Source organism: Macrobrachium nipponense, chromosome 24 (genome assembly GCF_015104395.2).
Source record: "Macrobrachium nipponense isolate FS-2020 chromosome 24, ASM1510439v2, whole genome shotgun sequence".
NCBI lineage: Eukaryota > Metazoa > Arthropoda > Malacostraca > Decapoda > Palaemonidae > Macrobrachium > Macrobrachium nipponense.
Genome location: NC_061091.1, coordinates 48,262,946 through 48,270,822, shown reverse-complemented (window position 1 = coordinate 48,270,822; position 7,877 = coordinate 48,262,946). Strand labels below are relative to the sequence as shown.

Below are 7,877 nucleotides of genomic sequence, written 5' to 3'. Positions count from 1 at the left end.
TCCTCTCCGCTGACAATGCACACACCATTAACGGACTGAATACAGCATACCTTCCCCAGGTGTGTTTTGGCGTTTTCACGAATGGTTTGGCCTGCCATTCACGACTTCCGTTGACCGTTTGAGTGAGAATTGACAATGCCAGGCTCTGTTGAAGCAGACAGTTTCTCGGGAACTACTCCAAGCCCCTCAGTCTCCACGACGACCTCTTATATGGTTGCTGCTCAGGCCATCAGGTTGCCCCCTTTCACAGCGAAAGACCCTCCCACGTGGTTCTACGGAGAGGGCCAGTTCAGGATTGCGGGACTCACGGATGAGGTACTTAGGCCGATCTCATCTTAGCAGCTCTCCCAGGGGAGGTCTACAAACACATAACCTCGTGGGTGAACTCGCAGGCCCACCCAGTCACCCTGAACGAGCTGAAGAAGAAGCTCATGACCATGGGCTCCTCTTGGACGTAGGCTGCAAGCACCTCCTTGACACAGGGACATGCCACTTCCTCCCATTCACCACAGGTCTGGGCATCCCTACTGTTTGCCACATCAAGCCTCACAAATACAGCAACCTCCTGCAGGAGTTCCCCAACTTGTTCCAGCCAGAACTCCGTCAGGTAGCTGGCACCCCGGCCAAGCATGGCGTATTTCACCATATGACCACCACAGAGGACCGCCCCTCCCACATGCAAAATTCGCCAACTTCCACCAAGCCGCCTACAGGACGCGAAGAGGGCGTTCTCAGAGATGGAATGAATGAGCATCTGCCAGAAAGCCTCAAGCCCGCGGGCCTCACCTTTCCACATAATAAAAAAGTCGGACAGCACCTGGAGGCCCTGTGGAGACTACCAGCAACTGAATCTGGCGACGACCTTGGATCATTACCCCCTGCCAAACATGCAGGACCTGACCAGGGTCCTGCACGGAGCTAAGGGTTTCACCAAAATGGACCTTTTAAAATCGTATTTTCAGGTTCAAGTACAGCCCGAGGGCGTCCCCAAAACAGCCATCATCACACCGTTCGGGTCTTACATTTTCTCCTACTCTACCTTCGGCCTGAGGAATGCCGGAGCCACTTTCCAATGCCTGATGGACAGCATCTTGGGAGACCTGCCCTTCTGCATCTGCTACGTCGACGACATCTTAATTTTTCCAGGTCCCCAAAGGAACACCTCCACCATGTTCAGTGCTGAGAAGGTGGACACCGTGGAGACATTCCTGACACCAATGATAATCAAGGCCCTTCAGGAATTCTTTGGGATGGTTAATTACTTCCACCGTTTCATCCTAGACATCGCCCGCACCCTTGACAGAGGTCCTGAAGGGGAAACCAAAGAAGCTAATGTGAGATGCTGTGCAGCATCAGACCTTTCATCAGACAAAGATGTCCCTCACTAGGTCGTCACCTTGGCTCACCAGGACCCCAACGCACCCTTATTCCTCACCACCAACACCAGCAACATCGCCTGTGGAGCTGTCCTGGAGCAGGTGGTCCACGGGTCTCCTGAGCCACTTGCCTTCTTCAGCAGGAAGCTGAAGCCCACAGAGACCCAGTACAGCACCTTCGACTGCAAACTATTGGCTGTATACTAGGCTGTGCGCCACTTCCGATACCTCTTGGAGAGCTCACCCTTCACCATAAGGCTGGACCATCAGCCCCTTGATCTACGCCTTTACCAAAGTGGGCGATGCCTGGTCCGCGAGGCAACAAAGGCATCTTGCAGTCATCGCTGAGTTCTGCTGCATAATCCACTACGTCCCAGGCGAGAAGAACCCCGTTGCCGATGCCCTATTGAGGATTGAGATCAGCACCGTTCATCTCGGGATCGACTACAAGGACCTCACCCAGGAACAGGCCACTGAGAAGTGTCAGCCTACAACATGGCCCTCACTTCCCTTAAGTGGGAAGACATGCCCTTCAGACCTGACACAACACTCCTATGTAACACCAGCACTGGCTGCCCCTGCCCGTTAATCCTAGTCTCCCGCAGGAAGATCGTGTTCGATGTCATCCACAGCCTCTCACACCCATCGGGCCGAACAACAATGCGCCTCCTGACTGAGAAGTTCATCTGGCATGGGATCTGGAAAGATTCGCGGGAATGGGCCAGGAACTGCGTCCCTTGCCAATCCAGCAAGATCAGCTGACACACTGAATCGGGTGTAGGCAAATTCCCACTACCAAATGGAGGTTCAGACACATACATGTAGACATTGTAGGCCTTCTGCCTCCGTCCAAGGGCGCCAGATACCTCCTGACAGTCATCAATCTTTCCACCTGATGGCCCAAAGCAACCCCAATGTCGAAAGCTACCACCAACACCTGTGTGGAAACCCTCCTCTCCAGTTGGATCAGCCATTTCGGAGTGCCAGATGACATCACAACGGATCGCGGGCCTGCTTTCCTGTCGGAGTTGTGGGCTGCTCTGGCCCACCTGATGGGTACTTTGCACCACAGCACCACCATCAATGGCATGGTGGAAAGAGTTCACCGATCCCTAAAAGCATCCTTAAAGTCACAGTTTCCCTGGGTCCTCCTCAGCCTCTGTACCACCCAAAGGGCCAACAACACGGCATTCCCTGCAGAGAAAGTTTACAGAGAAACATTGACAGTACCAGGCATTCTTCCCGATAAACACCGATGACACAGACACGCTGATCGCGAGGCTTCAGGAGACCACCGGGAAGTTTATGCCCTGCCTCATGACTTTCTGCGACAGGACAAGGCACTTCCAGCCCAAAGCCTTATCATCCTGCGAGCATGTCTTTGTCAGGAATGACGCCCACTGCCCGCCACTGACGAGACCCTACCAAGGCCCCTACCGCATTCTCTGTCGCACGGACAAGGCGTACCTCATCCTCATGCATGGTCGCTAGGATTGGGTCTCCACAAACAGGTTGAAGCCCTCTTTCCTAATAGATGAAGACGGCACTGAAGAGGAACCCGGCAGACGGCCCCGAGTGCCACCGCAAAACAGAGCAGCTCCCGAGATCACCGAGCCACCAAAATGCACCTGCGGCCATCCGCATATGACAGTCGAACCCCTCAGAAACCATTCTAGGGGAGGAATCCTGTCACCCAGCTCACTGGGTCATTATCAAGCCGCATTGTTCCTTTAACGATTCTATAGAGCATTCTTTGGCATATCCACCAATGTATAATTCATGTATATTCAGCATTTGTAGGTTTTATTATCTTAAAATGTATGTTTCTGAGAAAACACAAATTGGCTCTTGCCGACCCAGTTTTCTCTCTCTTACGGGTCGGACACTACATATCCGTCCGCACACTGTAATTACATATGAAACTCCCTTTACCTGTGATAAAGTCAGTGCTGCTTTACCTGCTTCTTTGTCTATACCTCACAATGTGTATGTATATATATATATATATATATATATATATATATATATATATATATATATATATATATATACAGGCAGTCCCCGGGTTACGATGGGGGTTCTGTTCTTGGAGATGCGTCGTAAGCTGAAAATCATCGTAAGCCAGAACATCATCAAAAATCATATATATATATATATATATATATATATATATATATATATATATATACGATATACAGATATATATATATATATATATATATATATATATATATATATATATATATATATGTTTGTATGTAGAATTTCCTGGTCTTTTCACCAATATATATTTTATCACTAAATGTACATTATGTCTCTTGCTATTGTTGTTTGATTGACTGTTAACAAACATAAATTGCTCTCACTCAGCGTGCTGGTCACAGGGCCACTGGGGTCAGGCACCATGTTTCTGTCTGCACGCTATTATGTATCATACCTTTTGCCCGGGTAATAAAGTACTCGACAAGATATTAGGCTGCTTAGCATCAAGCAGCCTAATATCCGGTCAAATTTTGAAGGAACGGAAAATTGGTAAGAAATTTAGTCAGTGTGTTAGGCAAAATATCCATCCTGGGCCATAAATACAAATGTCCCTTCATCATTGCGGATGTCAAGTTTTCATTACTAGGCGCCGATTTCCTCACACAACACAGACTGCTGGTGGATGTTGGCCAGAAACGTCAGGCATCAGAGACTTCCCTTAACTACGACAGCGTTTCAGGCACATCCATTAGGACCTCTGCAGCAATCAGGGGATGCCAGATACCTCCGGACAATCATAGACCGTTCCACAAGATGGCCAGAAGCAACCCCAATGGTAGAAGGATCAACAAGCGCCACACGGAAGCCCTACTATCAAGTTGGATAAGCCGTTTCCGTCTGCCTGATGATATAACTACAGACAGGGGGCCAGGCATTCTTGTTGGAACTCTGGGTCTCCTTGGCACGCCTTATATATATATATATATATATATATATATATATATATATATATATATATATATATATATATCTATATAGTATATTATAATATATATATATATATTATAATATAATTATATATATATATATAGATATTATATATATATATATATTATATATTATTATATATATATATATATATATATATATATATATATATATATATATAAGTAGATGAAGGCAGGCAGGAACATACAGGAATTTGACATTATAACAGATTTATTCCAACGTTTCGCAATACATCATTGTATCCTCAAGGAATTCTACAATAGCTATAAATAAAATAATTGTAAAAAACTTTAAAAAATGATAAAATTAAAAGTAATAGTTATCTATAAGTTAACATATAAGGAAACCATACTTAAAACATTCAATAACTTACGTTAAACACAAGTTACATAAAAAACATATACTAAAATTGAACATTAATCTGCACTTAAGCAAGGCTAATTGACAAGGCTGTCGCGAAAAACTAGTGCACTAGTTTTCCGATACGCATTTTGTATATAATTTTGTGTGTTTATGTGTGTGTGTGTGTGTGTGTGTACGTGTGTATGTGTGTGTGTGTGTAGGCGTAAATACCTAAGTACTGCATAAATTCGAATTGTCATAATTCAATAAGTTAGAATTAACATATATGAGTAAGTCCCAGTTGAGATTTTCACCCCGGATTTGCAGTATATCTTTTTCCAAATCCTACACATTGTAGTAGCCTACATATCAGACAACGGAAACGTATTATGACTGAGAATTTTGAAGAGTAAAAGAATTAGAAACACTATAACATAGCTATTTCATTCTTTATGGCATATTTATTTATGCAATTTTGGAATTGTTGGTAAATTTCAACGAAAATGTAAAACTTGATCAACTTATTTGTGGTTGTCTCCGACTTGCGTTTTACTCCGAGTCTCTAACATCTGTTGATGAAGGAACATACTGAAGTAACTAGGATAAGGATTAAGGATCCAATGGTGGCCATTTTACTGGTTATTGACGTTCTTTATTTAGTTGACTATAGAAATGTGATATTGATTATGAGAACAATAATTGTAGGTATTATTGAAGCACAAATATAAGGTCTTCCAAAGTCAAACCTGTCCTGAAGGCTGGATGATGGTGATGAGAAATTTCAAAATCAGTAGGCTCTATGCTTCAAGTAATTCTTAAGTATGCATTTTCTCTCATGAAAAGCAGTAATTCATACTAATATTAATTTTCATTATAGTTTTATAAGACTTTATGATGCCAACGGCAATTTCGGACCAGGCTCTAGCCGCTCTACTCTAGTCGGAGTGTCGGACTCGTTACAATAATCGGGTACTCGTCACTCGGCAATATTACAACCCCAAAGTTGGAAGATAACATTAGCGTGTTTGTAAATGTTTTTTTGTTTTGGTTGTAGTTCTTTTAAACCGTCTCGATTTAGGCCTAGCCTAATGGAAACCTTGGCCTTGGTCAGAGTTGTTACATCAACACTGTACTTAGGTACATCCCGATGTGTCAGAATTCCCAGGTCAGAACTGGAGGCGTGAGTATTTAATAATACCTATTTTTACGCTTACCATAATATATTGTCATGTCTGAGAATAGCCTAAGCCATATGTTTAGCATTGAGTTGATGGAACTAAAGTAGGCTTCTTGACTACTATACCTACTACTACTATAGTAGCTAGGGCGACCTAGGTAATCCTTGACTTGGTCACTTTGCGGAGGATTAGGCCTAGGCCTAGGTATTGGGTAAGATGCAGACAACTGCTACTTTATTCAGTCTAGTCGCTAACCTGAATATTTACCAACATTTGTTTGTTTGTCTGTGTTAATGATTATACAGACCCATATTAGGTATGTGTTGTAAAGTCCTCATGGGGCTGGTACTAAGCATGGCATGTCTTTTTTCATGTAAACTTACGAACCAGAAGCACCTGGTAGCAATCAGCAGTTTGATGTTTTAGATTTTTACTTTAAACCGTATATAGGTAATACCTAGTAATAGCTCAGCTGTAGTGCAAAATGATTTTCCCAAGTTTTTGTCTGTGAAGCATAAACATTTATTTTGGTAGTAAAATAGCCAACTTAGTAGGTTTAATGATTCTGGATGGAAAGATTGGTATTTTGTCAGGGGAAAATACAAGAGAATGAAATAGGCCACAGAGATGTATCCAAACATCTTTATGGTACTTCTGCAAGTTCTGATTCAGATGATGTGTAGGCTATTTAACGACTTGGGTGACAGGACACATTAGCCTATACAAGTAAGGACCTTGTGACCTTAGGTTATATATTAGTTGAAATGTCCTGTGGGTGGCAACTCCTTGGCCAAGTAAGGACCGGGCATCCTTGATTAGGCTAGGTTAAAAACATTACAGTATTTTGGACTTGGAAAATATAATTTTTCCACTAGGCTAGGTATGTTTTAATCCTCACAAACTGGGCTGGTATAGCCTTCATTAAAAAAGTATAATTTACTAGTTAAACTTTTGAAGTCAGCAAATGTAAAAAAACAAAACTTCAATGGCAAAAGCAAGTTATGAAAATGGTAATTCAATAGGAAAGGGGCGCACCAGTTTCTATGTGTTAAACAGCTTAAAATGCTAAAATAGCTAACACATTATCTATGCTTCAGTATCATTAAATACATGAGGAAGACCCTTAACAACCACCAACAATCTTTGGGGACCACAGGTGGGAACTGGGGTTTTTGGGTGGGGGAGACAAAAACTGATAAAAAAAATTTAGCGACCATTTTTTACACATTCCTGATTTCAGTTTCGGCGTGGCGGAAGGTTGCTTCGCCCTTTATCCGCGTTTTGAAACATTCTTGGCAAGCATGTTTATTCTGGCAAGCAGGAATTTTTGCGCTGCACTCGCTCCCCACGGGTTACAGGGCCTTGGCTGTTCCATTTATACGGCGACGTCACATGTTTTTTTTAGTGTCACCGTGGTTGGGTCGAGGTCGAACTACCTACAAACTATACAAAAAACAAAAACCACCATATGTTAGGTATGACACAGCTTTCACATCGAAAAAGTCGTAAGTTTTCAGGTAAGTTTTCAACAGGAACACTTGTAGAAGTTACTGCCATGATGATGAAGAACAAAATAGCTGTGCAAGAAAATTTTCCATACTCGTTTTTTCTGTGCATATTGCATTTGTCACCTGTTTTAGTTATTTTTTTTAGTCCTTGCATGCACGCACAGACACAGACATCAGTCTGTAGTTGACTCGGTGAGAGACAGAGCTCCCACGACTTAGTTTTTTTCGTGAGTCTTTAAATTTTAAAGTGACGTTTTTTGGGACTAATAAGCATTTCCTCACTCAATGACTAGTATAAAAAAATTCAATATACTATTCTCCGTAACTCTAGGTAACTACTTTTTTTTAAAAGCCCATGCGCCCCTTTCCTATACAATTACCATGAAAATGCAGTAGGTAAAAAAAAATTTATAAATTTTCTGTATATAGCTGGAAGTTAAAAATGAAGATTTCTACCCCAGAACATGGCCTCTGCTGAGGGA

The 7,877-nt window shown here is 42.7% G+C and overlaps 1 protein-coding gene across 6 annotated transcripts in view; it reads left to right on the top strand.

Annotated features, from left to right (window-relative positions):
- The first annotated feature begins 5,538 nt into the window (after positions 1-5,538).
- The window catches only part of LOC135205604 (uncharacterized), a 630,437-nt gene continuing 628,098 nt past the window's right edge, over positions 5,539-7,877 (top strand). Inside the window, exon 1 of one of the 6 annotated variants that reach the window (XM_064236380.1) lies at positions 5,539-5,874. The gene's annotated coding sequence lies outside the window, so the exon portion shown is untranslated. Of the gene's footprint in view, positions 5,890-7,877 lie in introns of all 6 variants that reach the window. The other 5 variants (XM_064236379.1, XM_064236383.1, XM_064236382.1 and 2 more) reach the window with 5 other exon arrangements.